The sequence below is a fragment of the Camelus ferus genome, chromosome 1 (genome assembly GCF_009834535.1).
Source record: "Camelus ferus isolate YT-003-E chromosome 1, BCGSAC_Cfer_1.0, whole genome shotgun sequence".
In the NCBI taxonomy this organism is placed as follows: Eukaryota; Metazoa; Chordata; class Mammalia; order Artiodactyla; family Camelidae; genus Camelus; species Camelus ferus.
In genome coordinates, this window is record NC_045696.1 from 46707464 (window position 1) to 46731885 (window position 24422).

The 24422-nt window shown below is 39.6% G+C and overlaps 2 long non-coding RNA genes across 2 annotated transcripts; one reads left to right on the forward strand and one right to left on the reverse strand.

Annotated features, from left to right (window-relative positions):
• Positions 1-810: 810 nt before the first annotated feature.
• On the reverse strand, positions 811-14177 carry LOC116663275. Its single transcript, XR_004319514.1, has 3 exons — positions 13647-14177; positions 6571-6692; positions 811-1061 (listed from the first exon to the last, which is right to left on the reverse strand). It is a non-coding gene; the product is annotated as an uncharacterized LOC116663275 (long non-coding RNA).
• On the forward strand, positions 14172-18393 carry LOC116663274. The gene is made up of 3 exons (XR_004319508.1): positions 14172-14341; positions 16645-16737; positions 17725-18393. It is a non-coding gene; the product is annotated as an uncharacterized LOC116663274 (long non-coding RNA).
• The last annotated feature ends 6029 nt before the right edge of the window (positions 18394-24422 follow it).

Here is a 24422-nt window from a genome sequence, read left to right on the forward strand (position 1 = left end):
TGTAACACCCTATGCACCTCTCCACTTATTTTCGAATATTTTCAAAGAACATTCATATTCATTATTTTATTTGATCTTAATATGAGCTCTGTGAGATGGGCCTTATGATCCACAGTTTACAAATGTAGAAACTGAAGCTCAGGGGCATTAACTGACTTGCTTAAGCTTGTACAGCTAATAGGAAGCAGAGACAGGGCTCATTTTAAACACCCACAAATATGTACACACAGACATGTCCACATTTGCCAGTATCTTCCCTCCTCAACCATGTTTCTGGTTTATATCAAACAGGATCATAAATGCAAAGTATCTGGAATGGAGTCTGGCATATGACAGGCTCCCAATAAATGACCATTCCTTCCTCTCACCGACACTGGTTGCCATAATCTCTCCATCCCAATAAAGAAGAATGTCTCTATCTTCACTTGTTCTTTGTATTACTCGACTGACTTCCAGAATCCTTCTTATTGTGAAAACTAATGCATAATATTAATTGGATACCTTCACAGATCTGAGCAGTAGCAAATGGATTTTTGCTAACTGGCAACCTTTTGCTGCTTTATCTTCTACTCTGAATACAAACCAATAAGAAACATTTGCAAAGACCTACCAGAACACAGCCCAGCTTAAGTTATTCCGTTCAGTGTCAGTGAGGAAATGGTACACAAAAGGCCAAAGCTTATCAATCATAAACAAACACTAAAAATAGCACGGACAGAGTGGTTAAATAATGTGCAAAATTAGTTTTACAATGGGCAAAATAAATCAAGAGCCTAGTCTGATCATCCATTCATTATTTATTGGGTGTATTTTATGTGTCAGGCTCTGTACTCAGTGTTGGGAATACAGAGGCAAGCAAAAATTGATGAGGTCTCTTGGGATACGGGTCTAGTAGAAAAGATAGACTTAAACCAAAGAATCACACAACAGAGATCAATGCAGTGAGAGGGCAAAACAGGAGGAAATGATGTAGGGAAGTCCCAGGGGAATTCCTGGAGGCAGCGATAACTAAGCTGAGCTCTGTCTTCAGTTCAGGTATGGCTCAATGCCTCCAGTGGTTACTAGAGAAGGAGGAAGAGGAAGAAATGATAAGTAAGTAAATAATGAGAATAGTGACTAACTTAAAAAATTTCTTTTTCTTTTTTTAAAAATTGAAATACAGTCGGTTTACAATGTTGTGTGACTAACTTTAAAATTCTTTCATTTGATACTTATTTCTTGAGTGTCTACTATGTGCCAGGTGGTTGTCTAGGGGTTGAGGGTTATAGCAGTGGTCAAGGACAAAAAGCCCTGCCCTCATGGGATTACGTTGTAATGGGGGAAGGCACCTAATAAACGAATAAAGAATTATAATAGAAAGGAATGTAAAATGGCTATTTCTGCAGAAGAGAAATATAAACCAAAGAAGTAAGATTGGGAAGTGGGGTGCACTGGGTAGGGAGGTACATAGTGTGGTCCCATATGGCTTCACTGACTGATACTTTTGAACAAGATCCAACAGTGGTAAAGGAGCAAGTGATGCCGATCTGAGAGGTTGTGTGGGTGACTGCAGAAGGAAGAACTCTCCAGGAGGAAGCCTCTGTGAGTACAAGGACCCTGAGACAACAGCATAACTGACTTGTTTGAGGAAATACAAGGAGACTGGTGTGTCTAAAGTAAGCAGAGTAAGCAAGAGGGTAACCAGTAGATGAGTTCAGAGGGATCATGGATCTTAAGGGATCTTGTAGATGATTTTAAAGACTTTGGCTTGTATTCTAAGTCCAGTGGGAAGACATTGAAAGCTTTTGAGCAAATGATTGGCATTACTTGACTTATCTTTTAATAGTCACTCTGGCTGCTGTGTAGAGAGCACTCAGTATGTTCCAGGCAATGTGTTAAGTGTCTAAAGAGATTATCTTCACAATCCTGAGAGGTACCCATTTTACAGGTGAGGAAACCAAGGTGTAGGGAGTTTAAGTACTTACTCAAGATCACATGGTGGGTTAATAACTAACAGAGCTGGAATGAAAAGCTAAGTGCTGTGATTCCAGCACCCAAGCCATTAACCACAATATTAGAGAGACTGGGATGGCAGGTGGTGGTGATGAGAGGAACAGTAATATTCATCATTAGTTGAGGGTTTTCTGCCCTTGCTTTTCCCATTAATTTCATTTCATTCTCACACAAACCCTATCAGATATGCATTATTGCCTTTTTATTATAGATAAGGAAACCGAGATTCAGGAAAGTCATGCAACTTACCTATATGTCCAAATAGTTTATACTTAAGAATTAAAATTCAAACCCAGGGCATTTCGTCTCCAAAGCCCATGCCTTGCTGACTGCCAGTTAAATAAGTCAACATTTGAAATATATCCATTATAAAGAGCCTATAACTGAATCATCTGTTTAAAAAAATCCACTATTTTTTTGATTGGAATGTTTATCCAGTTTAATTATATAATTACTGAAATGGTTGGTTTAATTCTTTGTACTTGCTATTTTTTTTTTCTGTTTATCCCATCTATTCTCTGTTCCTTTATTCCTCCTTTCCTACCTGCTTTTATATTAAGTATGTGTATTTCATTTTCTCCTTTAGTAGCTTTTTATTTTACATCTTGATTTTCTTTTAGCATTTACCGTAGGGAATCAATATGCCTTTCTAGCTTCTCAATATATATCTTAAGTTAGTATTTTCGCCACTTCACAAGTAATGCAAGAGCCTTAAAACAGCTTAACTTCACTTAGATCCTCAAGTTTTCTGTGATGTTATTTATAATTTTACCTCCATGCGGTAACGTTATCACAAAGCTTTCCTTACCTTTGTTTCAGAAAGTCAGTATTTTCAAATATTGACGTATCTCTTTCTCCTCTGTAGTGTTCTTTATTCCTCCCCAAAGTTTAACATTTCCACCTGGGATTATTTTCCTTTGGCCTGACAATTCTCCTTTAGTAAATCTTACAGTGCCGTTCTCTGGAGACAAGTTCTGTCAAGGTTAGTTTGCTGGAAAGTATCTTTATTTTGGCTTAACTTTTGAAGTGTACTTTCACTGGGTATAATATTTTTCTCTCAGCTCTTTAAGGATGTTAAAGCATCATCTTCTGGCTTCTATAGCTTCTATTGAAAAGTCAGTGCTCTGTCTTCTTGTTGCTTTGAAAGCAGTGTGTTTTGTTTTTCTCCCCCCGTTGGCTCTTTTTAATGTGTCTTTAACTTTCTTCAATTTGGATACGACGCCCCTAGATGTGGTTTTCATTATTTTTATTCCTCTGAATGTTCTCTGTTCTTGGAACTGTGGGTTGATATCTTTGACCAATATTGAGAAATTCTCAGTTGTTATCTCTACGACAGTTGTTCTTTTCTAGTCCCTTTCTCCTCTCCCTCTGGGACTTCAATTATACACACATTAGGTCTTTTGACTATGTACACATGTCTTTTATGTTTTTATTCTCTTCTTCCCACTCATTTCCCTCTACTTTTGTGTTTCAGTTTGGGTTTTCTTTCTTTTCCGTTTTTGAAAACCTGATTGTGTCTTTGAATTAAATATACTGTGTTCCACATGCCATTAAACTCATATAATGAATTCAACAGTTTAGATTTAAAAATTTTCAGTTCTAGAATACCCATTTGATTTGTGTTAGCAATGTCAATTCTCTGTTGACATTTTTAGTCTTTTAATCAATTTCTCCTCTTTTTTTTTAATATGATAATCTTAATTATTTAAAACCACTTTTATGCTAATTACCATATTTGAATTATCTGTGGATATGCTACTATTGTTTTATTTTTTCCCTTTTGATTATCAATCACATCTTCCATTCTCTTCTCATGTTAGTAATTTTGAATTGTAGTCTAGACATTGGGTATTAAAAACAACCCCAAACAAAACAAAAAACCCCAGAGGATGTTCATATGAAGTCATCTACCAGCAAGAGTTCCACCTTTTCACTGATAGGCAGGCAGGTAGAAACTGAGTTGGGTGTGAGGCTGGATTGCAGTTTTTCATAAGTCTCAGTTCACCTCTGGTTTGTCCCTGTTCTTTGCGGAGGGTGCTTTTGAACTTTTGATGGGGAGCCTAATCACTACCTGTCTCCTCAGCTCTAGAAGTTCTGCTTTTCAGAGATTTTGAGCTTATAGCTCAGACTTCCATTTCACACAGGTTCAAAATCTGGAAAATGGTTTAAGGGGAGGAACTGTTGTGCATTCATAGCAAACCCATATTTCTAGTGGGGTTTTGTCTCCTAGGCACTGCAGACTATAAGGAATTTTACTTTCTCTTTCAGGCTCAGCTCACATAAGCCTTCCCTACCACCCCGGAACATAGGGAAATGAGCCATACATTTTGCATTCCTTTGTTTTCTAATCCATTATTTCAGTCCCCCACATCCACCAAAAGTCCTGCTGGATTCTCTTTTCCCCAGTAGGGTCCTTCTGCTTGGCTTAAATCCAGTTTTCAGCTTGTACCCAAAATAGGCAAATGCTCCTTGGGAAGCAAACAGCTGGTGATTGTAAGCTCACTTAGGAATTTTAGTTTATCTAGTTCTCTTTGCATCCACAGCTCTTCAGTGTCTTTAATGATATTTGAAATGCACCTATTTTTCCTTCTTGCTACAGTGTGAATGCTAGCCTGCTGTGAACTTCTACATTCCATCCAGAAGTGAAAGTCCCTCTCAGATGCATAAAGGGTTAGAAATTTTCCAACTGGAAAGGACTTTGGCATTTACCTAATACAGAGACCTCATTGGACATACAGAAAAACAGATGCTCAGAACGGTAAAGTGATTTATTCAAGACTCACAACTAATCATTGCTGGAAATTAGACCTAAGGTTCTTTAAGGTGAGTCTTCTGATTTCTAAGTTCAGTTTTTAAGAGGGCAAGAAGGAGAAAAAGAGAAATTTAAAAAAAATGTACCATGGACAGAACTCCACTGAAACAGAGAGCAATTTTGGAGTCCTTGAAATAGCAGTCTAAGTGATCAGCCCTCAAAAACACTTCATGTTGGAAAACCTAGCTAAGGTCATTTGAGTCAATCATAAAACCCAACACTTGCTTACTTCTTTTTTCTACCTTGTTTGAAAACAAGATTTAAAATGGAGTGCCAACAATAAGAGCTCCTCCAGGGAGGGTTACAGACGAGGCAACTAGGATGGAAATGTGGAGAGTAGGAAAGGCTGCTATCAGAAAGCCAAGAACATTATCCTTGGCAAGGGGTATTGGTAGCTGGTGAAATTTCAGGGTGTGGTAGGTGTTGGAGGAATATGAATTATTCTGCTCAACAGGGTAACTGAGACGAGGACTGGATTCATGTCCTCCAAGAATATAAAAAGTAAATGTTTCTATCTCTTTCTGTAAGGAGAGTTTATCACTGTCACCTCTCTCCCCTCTATCATTGTCGAGCCAGTCAAGGTTTGAAAGGAAGGAAAGAGAAAGTGCAGGATTAATGAGGTGGATTCTGGAACAGGGAGCAGAGAGACCCATCCTTTCCCAGGATGCACACACACATACCACCCAGTGCCAAGATTCAGAGGGTGACAGATTCCCTTGAATCCAATTCTGACTAAAGAGCTTCTGAAAAGGCTTCTTGGGCGTAGCTTCCAGGGAAATTGGACTTGTACACCACTTTGGCCTTGGGTTCCTTCCTTCTTCCTGAAGCAGTGCCTATAGGTGCCCTGGGCCCAAAAGCTCCGTGATAAGGATGGTAGAGCTGGAAGACAGGGTCAGCAGCCATTCCAGCCCTGGACTCGCTTCCCTAGACTCCTTAACCTGTTGTGGGAGACAATTAAATCCCTTACTTGCTTAAAAAGCCGAAGTGTGAAACCCATCCCTTCCTGAGATGCCCTTCGCACTTGCACCAACACACCAAGCTACACGTGGGGTACGAAGAACCATCTGAATTTGCAGAAAATCAAAATAGTGAGAAGACACTTGAAAGCAAATGTGGCTTTTTATGTTTAATTTTAATATAGTAGTCGTATATTTAACATTTGTGGTATTTTGTCTTATTCTTGATTGAAATTTTCTATCTCTACTCAAGCCTAGAACAGCCTGTTGCTAAGCAATTTAACGATGCAAATAAGTACCAGGGTGGGGTTCAGGATCAATGGAAAGTAGTATGTTCAAACTTTTTAGAGAAACAAACTGTATTTACGGATATTATCTCATTATTGTCTACATGCAAATGTGGGCTATTTGTAAATGATCCACAACCCTTCATTAAGGAAGGACATCTTACTTATCATTCTTGTAGCAATTTCTGTGCAAAGAAATCCCCGTTTCTTTAAAATTATCCACTATTGATGATAGCTAACATTTCCTGAGTACTTGCTACACACCAGGCATTTTCCTAAGCAAGGAACACTTTCTGCAAGCCATTGCATTTCATCTTTGTTCCGTGAGGTAGTTACCACTATTACCCTCCTTCTAAACTGAAGAATATGAGACTTAGCAAGGTTAAGTAACTTGCCCAAGGACATACAGTAAAGGGGGGGAGCCCAGTTCAGTTTGACCCCAAAACCCATGTGCTAATTAATTTTGTACTTATCAGAATGATCTTTGAATGGCTCCAAACTAGTGGTACAAATCTTTCCTTACGAATGATGGTCAGTCCGTGGTTGGCTCCTAAATGACAATTCCATCTCTTCTTTCTTCTCACTCAGCTGGTTGTGTTGGCAACCCGTCTTCTGTCACAGGTGATGGGGGTCAAGCTGAATTGCCTGAAGCATGAAAAAGGAAAAGAAGCAATACAGGGAAGAAGAGGGACCTGGTGTCTTCTCTGCAGCAGCCTCCCTTACTAATTGCATAGCCTGAGGGCATTACCTGTGGTGTTCCTTCTCTGTAAAATTGGAACACTGCCAGTGCCGCAAGGTTGGGAAGGGGTGGAAATGAAACACTGTAAGCAAAGTACCGAGGTCAGTGCAGACACAGGACAGTATTAGTCAAATATTCCTCTTCCTGTTCCTGTCATTGAGGCATCCTTGTGGGATATCTCCTTTCAAAGTTAGCACCTTGTCTAGGAGATCTTTGAGCACATTTTTGTTATCAACTTTGTGTATAACTGGGGGAGGATTATAAGATGACTAACGTGAGGCCACCTCTAGGCAAGCAATTCTTCACTTCCTATTTTATTTGTCTTCATAATTCTAATACGGTTGACCCTTGAACAACATAGGGGTTAGAGGCACTAATCCCCACGCAATGGAAAATCTACGTATAACTTTGACTTCTCTCAAACTTAACTATTAATAGCCTATTGTTGACCAAAAACCTTACTGATAACATAGTTGATTAACACATATTTTGTATGTTATATGTACATCTATATATATTTTATGCATTCATGTCATACTTGACTTTTTCTTAATTTATTCAGTATTTCTAGGCTATGGGGTTTGTCTGTGAGTTTGTTCAAATTGCCACAAATCTCCAAAAATTTTTCCAATATATTTATTGAAAAACATTTGTATGTAAGCAGACTGCATAGTTCAAATGTGCGATGTTCAAGGGTCAACTGTATTTGCTTTGGGAGAAGTCCTCCACTGTAAATATTACCCAATTTCCCCATTTGGCGTAAATATTTCCTGCACTCTCTCAACAAAGAAATGCCCTGAAAATATACTAAAGAAGTAGAATTCAGGATTCCTTTTCTTCGTCTGGAGTCGTCTGAAGTGAAAGAACCCTCCTTGAATGGAGGGGCATTTTGCTGCTGTGATAAATTTGTCTTCATGACAAGCTCAAGCCATTGGCCTCCAGGTGGAGCTGTGTGAAAGACAGAGAGAAGGGAAAAGAGCAAAAACCAGGTTGGCATCTAGAGATGCAGGTGGCCTGAGAAAGAAACGCAAAGATGGTGAGTGGTCCTTAAGGGATTTGTGGGGAAGAAAGTGACATGTGAACTGATTCAGCCAATTTAATTCCAAGAATTTGAAGAGCCATTGTGCTCAGCCAGCGCAGGGTGGGATGCAAGAGAAATGAGACATGATCCTCATGGAGCTGCAAGTCTGGGAGTGGCAGCACAGGAACTTGGAGGAAGAACAGCCAAAGACTCAAACCAGGCAGTGGTTAAACTGTGGTACAGCTTAGGACATGGCTCTATAGGGGACAGAAAGGCTATTAGCATTTTTTGCCTGCTGCTGTATTCCAGGCACTAAATTATATGGGTTAAATCAATTATCTCATTTAATTTAATTCTAAAAATAAACCTTTGACATGAGCCCATTTTGATAGTGAGGAAATTGAAGCACAAAGAGATTAAATAACCCATCCAGGATCCAACAGCAAGCGAACTATAGGATTTCAGTTTAGATCTGTCTGAATACATCACCTAGGCTCTCAGAAAGCCTAGAGCCCCTTGCTAGCTATGTGACTAAGCCCTCCTAACTTTCCTGTGCCTCAGTTTCCCTCTGTGATGAATGGAGATGATAATGCTGTACTAGAATTATTTGGGATAATGCTTTGCCTGCCCCCGTCTCTCTGGCAATCTGCCCCTCACCTTAACCCCTGATAATTGGGCATCATTGCCCTCTAACCACATGATCCTGTCTCCAAAAAGGTCCGCTCAGACCGAGTGGGCACCTGACTCAAGGGAGGGGTGGAAGTGGAGAGTGACAGGTCCTGGACACTCAATTTTGTCTGTCCTGAGGCCCGATTGTTCAGTTTCTCCTGGATTCTAGGACGACTGTGCTACAACCTTACAAAGTTCCCCCAACTCCTATTTATCCCTGTTTTCCTGGGCTGAATTGAGTTTCCGTAACCTGTGACCCACAGGTCCCTGACTAGAACAAATCCTTTTCTTGCAGAGTTATTGTGGGGAATCCACGAGATAAGGTAAATTACAAAGGGCAAGATGGATGAAACCATAGCTATTTATATTAGTGAGTAAAATGGCAATTTGGCCTTTATAATTGAGTCCTGAGATTTTCAGTTTACGGAATACTTCATTATGTCAAAAGGGGGGATTTTTACCTTCCTGCCAGGAGGAATCAAAGTGGCCTATAGCCGTGTCAGACTAAAGATGCGCATAGCCCCCGGGTTCTCTATATTCGGGACAGAATGGCTCCGGGCCGGTCATCTGGGAACCATTTTAAATTAAGTGTCCACTGAAGCCAGACCATCCCCTGCAGAATCTTCCAGAGGGATTCGTAGATAGCCTGACGGAGTAAGCGGACTGGCTGGCTGGCCACGTGGCTGCCTCTACCTGTGTGAAGGTTCTGAAAGAAGCCTGTAGCTCAACTCCAACGAGTACTTTCACCAGAGACGTCTTATTTGGTCTGTTCAATTGCATTAACTGGTCGTGTCACTCACAACGGCCAAAGCAACTGCAAAAGCATATACACAGCCTAACAATACAAAGCGGCATCTTTTAAAAATAAACTCCACGCTGACCATTTAAAGTCTGGGTGATTCACTGTCACAGATGCATTGCCTTTGGGCCGGCGATTCAGGAGGTCTGAAGAGCTGATCGGAAACAGCCCGCTTTCTGCTGGTGTCTTATTCTCCACAGGGTTACATTTTCCTTTATTTCTCATGGACCTCAGGGTGTCAAGGTGTCCTTGGTTTCTTGATAATTTCAATACCTCTCAGATTAAGGCAAAGCCATTTTAACCCGATTGTCCTCCCCGACGCCCTCTGCATGCACCCCTACATTCTCCTACTTTCTCGGGGTGGGGGTGGGTCTCAGAACTTGGCTTTCCACACCCCAAGTCAGGCAGCAGAGGAAGCAGTATTTTTTTCAGTGCGCTTCCCCGTGGCTGCTTTATTATTTAACTCAGAGCATGTAAATCACCAGTCCGAGGGTGGCTTTTGGGTAAACCTCGTTCTGAATCTCAATTGACTGTGCAGAGACAGTCAGTGTATTTGCCTGCTACTTTTACGCATCTCGATTTTCTCAGTGTTTCCCCATTAAGGTCAGTTATGATACTTTAAAATAAAGGGCCATTTGTTGGGATCATTAAGGGTTCTCCTCTCTCCCCAACAAAGCAGCAGCTCAGGGCTTACTCTCTTTCTGGGAGAGGCTTATGGGAGCGGAACTGTGACGACCTTTAATCCGTGTGATTTCTCAGAAGAGAATGCTGAAGTTGTGGTTGCTGTCCTTTAATTACCAACATCATCAGAAAAAGGAATCACATCATAATCTCCTGTTGGTGGATTACGTTGTAGGCACCACTCAGAAATCTCTGTTTAAAATAGCCTACCCCGTGATGGGTGGCAGAGGGGAGTTGCCCAGTGGCCATCTCTGCATCCTAGAATCTTGGTGGCACAGTCTCCCCAGACCAGATACCTATCTACAACTCTAGATACCAAGTGGGTTAACCTGGGACTTTATGAATTCAACAATAAATGTTCATCAAGCCTGTGAATGATAAATATACACAAATACAAAATGAAAGTGAACACTGAGTATTTACTATATCCCAAGCATTAAGCTATCTTGTTCTCTAAACAACCCCATGAGGTAATAATAACAGCTAAGATTTATCGAGGTTTCTCTAGGTGCCAAGAATTAATCCAAGTGCCACATGTGTACTAACTTACTTACCTAATCCTCCTAATAGCCACTTGATGTGGATACAGTTTTTGGACCCATTTTATAAATGAGGAAGTTGAACTGCACAGAGAGGTTAGGTAACTTGTCCAAGGTCACACAGCTGACAAATGGTGAAGCTGGCATTCAAACCCAGCAGTCTGATTTCAAATCCCATACAATAAACTACAACTATCTCTGCAAAAGATAAATGATGGACCAGTGAAAATGTCTGGTTCCTTCTGTGGCTAAGGGAATAATTGCTGCTTACGTATGGTCAGAATTTCTCTGCTCTACGATTCTGCTGATCCTTGCTCTGGCCCCAGCACTGTCTCTGCCTCAGGCAGCCTGTGCTGCAGTGGGGGTGGCCTCTGGTGGGGTCTTGTTCCTACCCAGACAGAGATTTTTCTTCATCTCTGCTAACATAATTCCTTACATTCCCTGTAGATACAGTCTTTGCCCATTGATTTCTATGGAGATTGGCTCCCCCAGTACCTTTTGCAATATGCCTGTCTCTAACTGCCAAGAAATGCTTCTCTCCAGGCTTGTTTACGTGGAACCATGGCTCTGTCTGTTCAGACATGCCCTCTGAGCCCCGTCTGGGTTCCTCTCCTTTATTAGCATTCTCTGCCGCATCAAGGCTGTGAAAAGAGCCATATTTCTCTGTGTTTGCTAGGAAGAAACATTTTGATATTGGGAATTCAGATAAAAAGTAAATGTTTCATTGAGCACCTAGAGGTACAATTAACTCTCCCTTAGTCATAATAGCTCAGGAGTGTCCTGATTTGTTTTAAGCATTTCATATCCAGTGTCAAGTAGGTCACCAAAAAAATAGGAGTCCTGCCTTCTACATTGAGACAGAGTAAAAAGGAATGGACATAACTTTTTTTTAAATTTTATTTTTTATTGAAGTGTAGTTGATTTACAATGTTACTTTCAGGTGTACAGCAAAGTAATTCAGTTATACATAGACATACACATACATTTTTTCTTTTCAGATTCTTTTTCATTATAGCTTATTATAAGAAATTGAATATAGTTCCCTGTGCTATACAGTAGATCCTTGTTGTTTATCTATTTTTATGTATAGTAATACGTATCTGTTAATCTCAAACTCCTAATTTATCCCTCCCCACCCCTTTCCCCTTTGGTAACCATGGTTTGTTTTCTATATCAATGAGTCTGTTTTTGGTTTGTAAATAGAATTTGTATCCTTTTTTTAAGGTTTCACATATGAGTGATATGATGTGATATTTGTCTTTCTCTGTCTGATTTACTTCACTTAATATGATAATCCATCCATGTTGCTGCAAATGACATCTCCATTCTTTTAAAAGGAATGGTCATGAACTGTGGAGTCAAGCAAACATTAGTTTGCTTCCCAGCTCTAGCTTTTGGCCACTCACTGAAACTCCCTGCGCTTTCTTCTTCCATGAAACAGAGATAACAAAACCTCATACAACTTTTTGAGGATCAGAAATGATAATAGATGTGATGTTCCTGGTATAGACTAGGTATGCAATTTTTTTTCCCTCTCATCGAATTTCCTGTTCTGCCAATATTTGGCTGTAAAACTCAATCTCTTTGGAACTCAATTTCCTCATTTTTAAAATGAAGTATTAGGAAAGTATTAGACCGCTGAGGCCTCTTCCAGCTCTACTGTCTCTTGTATCAGTCTTGGGAAATGTGCTAAGTGCTTTCCTTATGTTATCTCATGTGATCCTCATCACAACCCTTTGAGTTAGGTCCTGCTATAGTTCACATGTTACAGATGAGAAAACTGAGATTCAGGAAGTATGAGTAACTGGTCAGGGTTACTTAACTAGTATTCAGCTGGGGAATGAGGATTTGAAGCCAGAGCCTATGCACTGAGTCAGTGCACTGAACTGCAGGGCTCAAGCCACACATCACAGATCCTTGTACAATGGCTTTTCAGCAGTTACTCTCAATGCCCTTGACCATGTACCACCTACTCCATGACAGGTGGGATGTGTCCTGCTCAGCAGATTTACTAACAGGGCACAAATCCAGAGAGCTAGGGATTTCACTGGAATGACAATGCCTCACACAGCTCATGAGTAGATGACAAGGAGTTCCTGGACTGCTGACCAATTTGGTAGATGGCTTTGCAGCCACCTTACCAACCTGGGCAGACACTGTGTACAAGTGAGTTTGTACAGACTGAGTTGACTACTGGATGAAATACTTGGCAAGTATGTCTGGGTCACTCTTTGGTGATACCAGGGCGTCCTTGGCATTCCTACTCCCTTATCTAGTTTCTTGCCTCTAACATGCCACGAGTTCAGAAACCAGCTAACCAAACGTGTTAAAATTGTGCTTTGAATGAGTACGTGTTCTCTGCAGAAGTCCCTAATCCTCACTAGAAGAAGTGTTAGAGCTTGGAGGTTGTGACATTTTGGTGTCATCGGAGAGAAGGAAAAGCCGTTCAAAATAATTTGAAGCCTATCAAATGTTTATACTAATTTGCATACATAAATACATAGATGTTTATGTCTGCTACACCCACAATTGGCTCTGCTTAAATGTTCCGTTCCTTGCTGATCTCAAATACAGACTCAAATAGTAGCCATGCTCAACTTTCCCACATAAATTGCCTAAAACACCAGGTACTGACTCCTGGTAATTTTATTGGCATTTCTTTCAGGAACCCACATGGGCATTACAATTATCTATTGGTAGGAAGTTGATACCTACTTTTCTGAGCTTTGTTACCTCTTTTTTCTCCTTCTGCAGATATACTGAGTTATAGCTTAGCAATGGTACAGAGAAACTCACGTACTTAGGTGATTCTAATGTGCTATTTTCTTTAACTTATTAAATAAAAACTCATCCATCAATAGTATTTCCGATCCAGTTGAATATTTATTTTACTTTAAAATCTTAACCATCACCAGGAAAATTGTTCTGTAAGACCCTGAGTGGTAGTCAACATCTTTCATCAAAGAAACTCAAAATACTTCCCAAACATTAATTAAACCCCACCACATTGTAACCTAGTTGTATGCTGCATTTTTCTCTTAAAAAAAAAAAATCAGTGCAAGCGAGCGACAGATGTACATGTCAGAGGAAAATGAAAACTTCTTGAGGAAACAAATTTGAGTTCTCCGGTACCAAGAAGGCATCTACTCACCCCTTAATAAAATGATATTCTAGTCCCTGATCACAGTCGCTGCTCCTCTTCTTACGTACAGAGCTGTTGCTCCAATTTCCCTTCTACAAGCGATAGTCTCTTAGCACAAGCAGAAACATTTGCTTCTTGGTTTTATTGCCATCAGATGTGGTAAGGCTGTGGCCCACAGGGAAATGTTAACAGTTTCTAAAGTAACAAGGAAGTTGGACACTTTCCTAGTGTCACACCCCGTGCACCTGGTCCACGGGGAGCAGAAAGATTCTAAGCCAAGCTAAAGCCCTTGTAAGTAGCAGGACCCGTAAAATGAGAGTTAGAGCCTAGGGCTAGCTTGGAGCTTTGAACTGCACCTTGAGGTCATGCAAGGAGCCTAGAGGGTCCGGGCACAGGTCGGGGCCCAGCTCTCAGACAGACGTGTGCCCCACCCCCTACTCCCATTTCCGCATTGCTGCTCCAGTCCCCACAAGAGAACGCTGAATTGCTAAACTTGGAACAGAGAGTGCTTTTCCCAGAAATCCTCTGACTCACCCTTAAAGTAGCAGTGCCACCCTAAAAGCAGGAGTTGGCTGCCAGTTTGCTAGAATTTTTGGCTGGCCTTGAGCCTGGCTTAATTGCTCCAGTCCTTCTCTCCCTTGACACAACAGATCATGCCTCCTGGCATCTTACAGTTTTCATGCCTACTGGATTCAACATCTGGGGTATGTCTTCTTCACCAATCATTATTATTTTTTGTATCTAGTTATTTGTATCTAATATTATCACCGTATGAGTATTAGTTGCTGCTGCTGCTGCTGTTATTATTATTAGTATAATCATCTGTATCCTTGAAACTATAGTCATTCCTTCAACAGTTTTAAAGAACTAAGTACCGTGTATGACAGTAATAAAAATATCTTTCATTTTAAAAATGCTTTCACTCTCAGGATCTTGTGTCTTGGATCCATTTCTTTATTTGCTCATTTATTCACTCATTGAGCCAGGAGACTTCCAGGGTCTCACTGGGGGCAAAACAATAACTAAAATACAGTTCCTGGTTTCAAGGAGCTGACACGGAAATGAAACGGAGAAGACAGGCGCTGTGCTTGAGCTGGTCCTCAGATTGTCTTATTTACCAACGAGAAAAAGAGACAGACAAAGCAAAAAAACCTTCTCAAGTTCACACAGCTAGTGACTTGAGGAGTAAAAGCTAAAATGCAGACCTTCTGGTTATAAAGGCACTGAATTTTTGCCAGTTCTGCCACTCGGTTTCCTTTAGAGGAGTGGTTCTCAGAAGCATGGCCCGAAAGACCAGCAGTATTAGTACCATCTGAGAGCTTGTTAGGAATGCAAATTCTCAGTCTCTGCTCCAGACCTACTGCCTCTGAAATTCTGGAATTGGGGTCCAGAAATCTGTATTTTGAAAAGCCCTCTAAGTGATTCTGATGCACACTGAAGTTTTAAAACCGTTTCTCTAGATCAATGCTTCTCAAATACCCATGTGCATAGTAATCACCTGGGAATCTTATTAAAAACGTAGATTTTTGATTCAGGATGTTTGGAAGGAGTTTTTGATGCTGCGTTTCTAACAAGCTCCCTTGCTATGTTTATGCTGCTGGTCTTTGCTTCAGGAGCTAGAATATGTAGAGAAGTCGCACGAGCAGGAGCACTGGTTAAGCTCAGCTGAGGAGCAGTGCTGGGGTGTCAAGTGAATTCAATAAAATAATTCCCTGTCATCTAGGAGCTTGAACACTAGCACAGACAATATGCAGATAGACAGACTTCCAGGGCATAAAAGCCATCAACTAACTAGTGAATGGTGTGTGTGCATGCAAGGAGACATCTGCACACCTACACAAAAGAGAGTGGGCAAATATTTAAAGAGACAGTCTTACATAGCAGCACCTCTCTTATCAAGAGCTCATTTAAAAATACAAATGTTACAACCAAACATCAAGAACCAGACCATAATCAAAAGACCATTTCTCTGAGTAGTCAAAATAAGTATCACCAAGTCCATCATTTTTATTGTTAGATTAGTCCTTCAAATCAGTACCTGGGATTAGTTACTTTTATTTTAGACAAAATTCTTACATAGTCACTTTAAAAACAGATTTAAAAGAGTAAATTTGATAGGCCAGGTCAGGATGCTACAGACAGGCATTTTGACAGTAAAGCAGTGCCAACTGACAAGAGGGGAAAATGTGTGTGTGTGTGTGTGTGTGTGTATACACATACGTATATATAAAACTTAGCAGAGTGGAACCATTTAATACAGGGGAAACACATGGGTAAAACATCAATAAAAGAGCATTGTACAGAAAGCAGAATGTAGTCATCACAGAACATGCAGAAAATAATAAAACTACAAAATGTTCAAGCTATCTGGAAAGCATGAAAAACATTTGAGACAGGTTCCCCCCCAAAACAGTAGGGTTGCTAGATCTAGCAAGTAAAATATTTTATCTGGAAATTCTAAAAAATGGTTAGACAGGAGAGGGCTTGATAATCTCTGGGAATTTCACTGATGTGAGTTGCCGGTTTCTCTGAAATGCCCGTCAAGCATTATTGTAAGGGGAGGTCGTAGGGTGATGACTGAAACAGGAGCTGTCGGAGGTGTGTGCTTGCACAGGGTAAGTCCAAGGCAAATTTGCTCCGGGCCTCTCATTTGGTTAAGAACGTTATGTCTGTCAGGATGGTTTCCAGCTCCCAGTAAGGAAACCCAGCAAAAGGCAGCTTAGGCAGGAAAGGAGTTGACTGGTCTCACGCCACAAACGATCAGAGTTAGGCTGTCCAAGGTTAGCGTGAGTCAGCAATTCATCAAGAGTCCAGGTCCCTTTAATCTTGCTGATTCGTCATCCTTAACGTTGTAAAATGGCTGTACTTCCAGACACTAAGTCTAGGTGGCAGGCAAGAAGGGAAAGGCAAGGTGAAGGTTAAAGGGCCCAGGAGTGTGCCAGCTGAAACTGTCTCTAAGAAAAGTTCCTGCAAATTGTACCCAGTGAACTACTTTTTCATCTCCTAGGTCTAAACTTGATCATCTGGGGATTCCTGATTGCTGGGAGTATGGAAAATTGAACATATACACCTTGGATAAATCCAAGGTTAAGGATAAAAGGTAAGAATCAATGCATATTGGATGGGCAATAAGTAATGTGTGTCTTGAGGCATTTACAGAGGAGGTGGTATTTCAATAGTGGATGAAAGAAAAAGAGAAAGGATGAGTGAATGATGGAGGAATCCTAAAGAGATTTGGAAGCATGCATGAAGAGGTTGTATTAGTCAGCTGTTCATGCAAACGAATGTATGCCCTCAAGTAGGGTCAAGTCACCCAATTCAAAGTAAGTCTCCATTTTTAAGATCTGGAACATGCTATTTTGCCTCATTCTCTGTACCCTAGACTCTTGGAAAACAAGCTTAGTGCTGAGTGACAGATATTACATATTTATTTGACACTTACTTATTAGTAGACCATGTTTCTCCTCAGTCTGGTTTAATTTGACAGACACAGCAGGTGGGGTCTCTGGGCAATTGATAATCTATTACAGGAGGAACCTATGACATTACTTTAACCACCATTACATGCAAAATGGGAGCGTCTTTACAGTTTTCATAGCATCCTCTGCCTGGACTAGTAGAATCTATAATACTACTTAAAACAAATGACTATATTACATCAGGAAAATAGTGAGAAGTTGGTGAAAGGTTTACAGAATAACAATTGAACTAGACTTTACAGGATGGATAACATTTCACTAACTGATGCAGACGCAGAGACACTTCAAGACCCTGCATGGTTAGAGAACTGTTAAATTACCTTGAAAAGACATCTTGTAGTGTCAGAAAGATTGACTCACCTATTTTATAAAGAAAAAATTGTAAGAAAAAGTCAATGAAATAAGTTTTCTTGCAGGAGGCATTGGCTTTCTGCTTTAATTCTCATTCAATTATCCAGCAAACATCATTCCCCCAAGTCCTTTGAAATAATCAACCTTTTACCTGAACCCTAAAGCATCCTTTTTTTCATGATGTGTTTTGTGAACATTTCCTTCCTTTCTCTCCTGCAGATATTGTGAGTAACCCAATTTTGTTCATTTCTTGATAGGTAAGAATGCAGCAGTCTCTCATTTCACCTCCATCTGAGCAACAATGTGGAGAATTGTTCCTCTCTAGCTTGGTATTTGTATGTTGGGGGTTGGGGGGAACCAAAAGGAATGAAGAACAGAATCAGAAACGAGGGTAAGAACGGGTCGCTCCAAACCCTGGGAGCAGTCACATCAGGCTGCCAGCTGCAACAAGAATCTCTCTAATAAGGAAATTAGAGCATGATCATTTCTGGCTATGTGACTCTGATTCTAAATAGGTTTTACAAATAGATTGTGATTGAACTTGGAAACATAAACAAATTGGCTTTGTGGAATAAAGGCTGAACTACATTTTATTTAGAGAATTAAAATGCTTTCATGGGAGGCTCTCTGGGAGAACGGACAGCTATTTTAACGAGAGCATATGCATTTGTGAAACACACCGGCTTTGTTGGTTTCTCTTTGGAGAGTCAGGTCTGATAAAGTCAAAAGAAAGTTTCCCAATAGGGTCCCTAAGAGGACAACTGATAAAGGCAGGGAATGGGCAGTATGTATTTGAAATTCCCCATTCAGATGCTGGGAGGAGAGGTGCCATTTAAAAATAATAGATTTTAAAATACCAGTAGCTTAAAAAATTCTAGTCAGCTATCTCCCTTGGACATTTCTTTTGTCTCTTGGAGATTTGGGGATAGAGGTTCTCTAAGCTCTATTAATACATTTTCACTTATAAATATTCATGCAGTGTTCCCGGTGCCTCCCCGACTGACTCAGTGCAGGCTCCCTACCCCTGGCAAGAGAGTGGTGCCTGAGGAGATGCTAAATTTCTAACAAGGCCCAGGATCAGCCTCAGACAACCCAGAGCCATTTGAAAACACCAAAGACTTTTCAGTCAAGATAAAGCATTATAAATGTCTGTGTGTCCAAGCTAACATTCCACATGAGAGGATTAGCTTCCACTCTCTACAGATTTTCTGGGTTGTTATATAAGTAGTCATGGTGTTGTGTGTTTTGTGTTTCACACGGTGAGAAGACAGATCTGCCTGATTGGAAGAGGCTCTTTTTTATTTCCCTTTTTCTAAATCCACTGATTACTCACTAAAGCTCGATCCACCGGGGAGTGCAAGTCAGTACCATCTCTCTGGTAGTGATAAGTTTGTACATTTAGAAACAAAGTGTGAGACGTGGTGGGAAGCACAAGGTCATTGGCTTGCTGGGTAGGAGTTTAGATCCAGCTGGTGTGGAGTGCATCCCACTATGTCAAAAGGCACACACTGTGGACATTTTTCCTACAATCTAATGATCTAACCCTAGACCATTTTGTGTTAACTGTTCTCCCCACTCGGATATGTCTGGTGTGTTACTAGGAGGTGGGTGAAGTCTAGAGCTGCATTTCCTCATTCTCCTTTATTGGGATATGGGGTCTCTGACATGGCCGGGGACCGAGTGGGTACTTTCTCCCACTAAATCCTTTCTAGACCTAAGTGAATTAGCACATAGTGTTTATGTCTGCACTCGTGTCTATGGCCCCACTTCACATACATACACACACACAATTTCACATCGTATAGGGAAATACAAGCTTTTGCTGAAATAAGCTTGTATTTTCTTACATTTTTATTTCAGAGATACTTAATTTTTCATTATGATTCAGCTTTAAATAGATATTTAGCCCTAATATTTCAGTCCCCTGCTGCTGCTTTTTCTGTCAAGCATATAGAAATTTATAAACGAATTACCAGGTGAGCTTCTTATTTAAATGGAACTCAGATTAATTCACGGTGGAAATAAAATGTCTGTTCTCTTTAACCCACTCACTCAATGTAAACACTTTATTTTCCTTACAATGTATTTTCCCTAACAAGCACAGCACAGCAGAAAAACGTATCAAACTGGGTGTCCTGTGACCTGGATCCTTGCCGTAGCTCTTCCACAAATGAATGGATCTGGGCAAGTCATACATAAAAGATGGAGTTATGCCAGGTGCACTGGAGGAAGAGCTTCTCAGACTTCAATATGTATATTGCATTAGTCTGGGTTTTCCAGAGAAACAGGCCAAGAGGAGGACGAGCTAGATAAATAAATAAAAAAGAAGTAAATTCACAAATTAATGTTATATATTAATTTGATTCATTCATTTATTCATTTATCTATTGGAATTGGCTTATATGATTATGGCAGCTCTGAAATCTGCAGGGTAGGCCAGCAGGTTGGATACCCATGAAGAAGTCTAAAGATGAGTCCAAAGGTGGTTTAAGGGTAGAATTCTCTCCTCCCTGGGAAAGGCCAGTCTTTTTTTAATGAAGACCTGGTTGGGTGATGCCCACCCAGATTATGGTGGGGAATCTGCTTTGTTCAGTTTACTGATTTAACTGTTAATCTCATCTTAAAAAATCTGCAGAAACATTTAGAATATTGTTTGACCAAATACCAAGCTGTCACATACAATTAACCATCACATCATATGTATGAACCACCTGAGGAGCTTGTTAAACATAGATTCCTGGTTTCTGTCCTCGGATTCTGGTTCTAATTGGCTATCCCTTTGTCAGGTGATGCTGATGCAGCTCTTTTAAGGATCCCTTTTTGAGTACAATTATTCTAGGCATGCTACTGTTTGATCACGGTCCAGCCTCTTCTACAGACGAGGAAGGTGAAGCCTAGAGTTATGAAGGGGCTTGTCCAAAGGAGCCCCTATAGTTAGGTATTGGAACCCAAATCTTCAAATCTTACTAAGTCCAGGGCTCTTTCCACATAACATCCTGCCTGACATGTAGTACAAATGAACTTTCTTAGGATGAAATCTAGCCTTGAAATTGAAACTTTCCCCAAACCAGAGTGAGCTAGTGGGATTTCTCATAGAATTTGACAACCTGCAAAAGTCTAGGAGGAGTCAAAGCAATTTTGAAAAAGAAGGAGGAGGGAAGACCCATACCTCCATATGTGGAGGCGTTTTAAAAAACTATAGTGATTAAAGCCGCATGGCATTGACAAAGAGACCACTGGAACAAATCAAGGACCCACTGTCAGACCTTAAATATTTGAGATGTCCACAACAGAGGTAGCACTGTGAGGAAAAGATAAGCTATCAATAAATACTGCTACAAAATGGCTAGCCATGGGAGAAAAAATAGACTTCCTACTCATATCATACTTAAAAATAAATTCCAGATGGATCAATGTAGAAGCACCATTTAAAAACCTTTAATGAAAATTTTAAGATAATATTTTTTATTTCAGGGTTGATAAATATTTCTTAAATGAGACAAAAGGCACAAACCATAAAGTAAAACAATAACAAGCCAATATTTACTGAGCTCACCTATCTATACACAGTATTCTGAGTACCTTATATATGCTGACTCATATAATACTCATGAAAACCCTATGAGGCTGTTATTACTATGATCTTCATAAAAGACTGAGGCCTGGAGGGGCTATTAACTTTCCTAACCTGGGTGGTAAGTGGCAAAGGTGTGAGTTGATCCCAGGTATTCTCGCTCCAGATCCACTGCTCTACACTGCCTTTCAGGAGAGGAAAATGGACTACATTCAACTGAAAAGAATATATATATTACATAAATTAATTAAAAATACAAACCAATACCAGGAGAAAATATTTTTAATGCATATGACCACTAAAGGATTATACACACACACACGCACAAACGCAGTGCACACTCACAAATCAATGTGAAAAAGAAGCACTCTATTAGAAAATGTGCATAGCTTATGAACAGGTACTTCATTGACAAGGAAAGTCAAATGGCCGTAATCATATGAAAATTTCATGCTGGTTGGCATATAAATCAGTATAACCGCCTTGGAAGGCAATTTGGCAACATCTAGGAAAGTGAAAGGTGCACCTTTCCTGTAATCCAGGAAATTCTTTGTGAACACAAAGTTTTTGCAGAGTTGTTTCAGTGAAAAATTGGAGATAATAACTCAGTAAAGAAATGGTTCAACAAATTGCAGGAAAGTTGTATTTTGGAATACGAAGTAAAGTAGGCCTAGACATATCTACACAGATATAGTTAAAAACCTGATGTTGTATGAACAAAAGATGTTGAAAAATGACTTATAGCATATATCATTTGAGTAAACTCTAAAATCTCACAAAATAATGGTGAGTGTGTAACATTGCCATAAGGATATAAATCATCTTCAGGATAATGATTACCTTTGGCGGGTGGGAGTTGGGGAAAGGGAGAGAGCGGAGGATCAGAAGAGAAATTTAGCTCCATCTTACATTAAAAAAAAAAAAAATCTCAAGGAGACATGAATAAATATTAAGATGTGTTAAATACTGAGTACCTGAGAGTTTTATAATTTTCTATATATTTGAAATTGCCCATAATGACATGTTTTTAAAGAAATAAAAATGCTATTCCCACAGTCATTATTTTTAGTATACAATTGTATTTTTTTCCTGAGGGCTAAAATACACAAACTTTATCCTTTCTGCATATTATTTTTTTCTTAGGCATTCCTTTCCTACTTATTCTAAAATCTTAAGAGTTGGAAGAAAATTTAGAGGGCGTTTGTTCAGATCTACCACTTAACACAGGCACTTCTGGATTCAAACTTTTGCTCCAAGTAAAAACACTCAGTAGAACTTTCTTTTATGCTTAATAATCTGGAAAATATAGTTTTGATTAACTAGATACTTTTTTTTTAACTGAGTCAAGTTCTATGGATAATGACTCTAAAAAGTAAAACATAATAAATTATACTTAACAACAATACTATACTGAACACATAATTTTACCTGTGATGATAGAGATCAAGGTCATCATCCTAACCACCAATTACCATTATTTTGGTAGTATGTGGGAAGTGCCATTGAAAGAGATCTGATTGGCAAAATGTCAGATAGTGTGGAATAAGAGGAATATGTGGAGACAAGGAAATTACCATTTATTGAAGTGTTGTGGGAGGTGTGTTAGATATACAATTTCATTTAAATCCTGGAGCAACCCTGTTAAGGCAGATATTGTTCTTCTCACTTTTCAATTAAAGGCATTGAGGTTCAGAGGGATTTGAGGTAATCTGCCCTAAGTCCTGTTAAGAAAAATTAACCCAAACGTGACAATAAGGCAAAAAGAAGCCTATGTGCCCTTTCAACATCGTACTGGAGCTTTATGTAATTGGGGCGCATAGCTTGTTAATTCTCTAAGGGAATGTACTTTTGTTTGACTTATTATTTACTACTGATTAGTACTAGACTCTGTGAAGCTGTAGGTTAACTTGTAGATTTTTGTCTAATAAAAATGCAGATGACTTTTGTACAGTAGAAAATATAATTCCAAAGATACATTTCTTTCTTTTCCTTCCTTCCTTCCTTCCTTCCTCCCTCCCTCCCTCCCTCTCTCTCTTTTTTCTTTCTTTCTCTCTTTCTTTCTCTTTCTTTCTCCCTTTCTTTCTCTCTTTCTTTCTTTCTTTTTCTTTCTTTCTTTCTCTCTTTCTCTCTTCTCTCTCTCTTTCTCTCTCTTTCTCTCTCTCTTTCTCTCTCTCTTTCTCTCTTTCTTTCCCTTTCTTTCTTTCTTTCTTTCTTTCTTTCTTTCTTTCTTTCTTTCTTTCTTTCTTTCTTTCTTTCTTTCTTTCTTTCTTTCTTTCTTTCTCTCTTTCTCCCTTCCTCCCTTCCTTCCTTCCTTCCTTCCATCTTTTTAGCTATAGATATTTATTCTGTCTAAATCTTGAACCAGTATTACAATCCTAATGCTCCCCTCATTAATAGATGAAATGTGTTCTTTGTATGTTCATAAGAGAGTCAAGTTTTTGCCGTATTAAAAATTACGCTTTGACTGTCCCACAGCTAAAGCTTTAGATCCAGGACCCATGTTTTTGCTCTCACGTCCACTTTTTTCGGACAGATGAATCGTACTTCATTACTGAAAACCTATGCTTAATTAAGGAACTAGTCCTGCAATGTAGGGGCAGGGAAACTTACACTGCTGGAAAAACAGTACCACTTTTCGTTTATCTGAGAGGTGGAAACAATATGGAGGAATCCCTTCTCTGGATGTGCGTCTCCTAATATGCAGAGACCTCATCACTTGGACCCATACAGTTGCTACTTCCCCCTGCCCAATAAACAGAGGGGTAGGATGGCTTATGCACAGTTTTGCACTGTGTGTTTTGTATGTATATATGTTATCCGGGTACCTCTGTACGTATGTGCGAGTATACTTGTACTGTGCACTTTGTACATCAGAGTCTGAGTGGTAGAGAATGTGTATGGTAATGCGTAGAGCCAGTATCCCTATGTGTAATTTCTACCCCCGTCTCCACTCAACCAATTTCTAGCTCTATACTGAATCCCTATAACCCAAGGCATTTTTCAAAGAGAGTTCTAGCCTATAAACTTCAAGAACATACATTCACAAATATATAACATGAAACCCCACTCATTCAGTGTAATCAGGGAAGGTGGGACTGAATTAGTAAAAATATGACAATGTGGTCTATTTTTAAAAAACTGAAGTAGCATTATTTTTAAGTACTTACATGCTAGTCTTTCAGTTATAAAATTATATCCTGTAATTGTCTTTGGGGACTTAATTAATAGGGAGATAAAAGTGGTATGTAATCAGCTGATCAACAGAAGGAAGAAATGGTCATGTCTTAAGTGATTGCAAAGTCTGTTCTCTTAAGCAGGTAAAACAACTCTTAGTTTCCTTGTAACTCTTTCCAGATGATCATTTGACACTGAATAACCTTT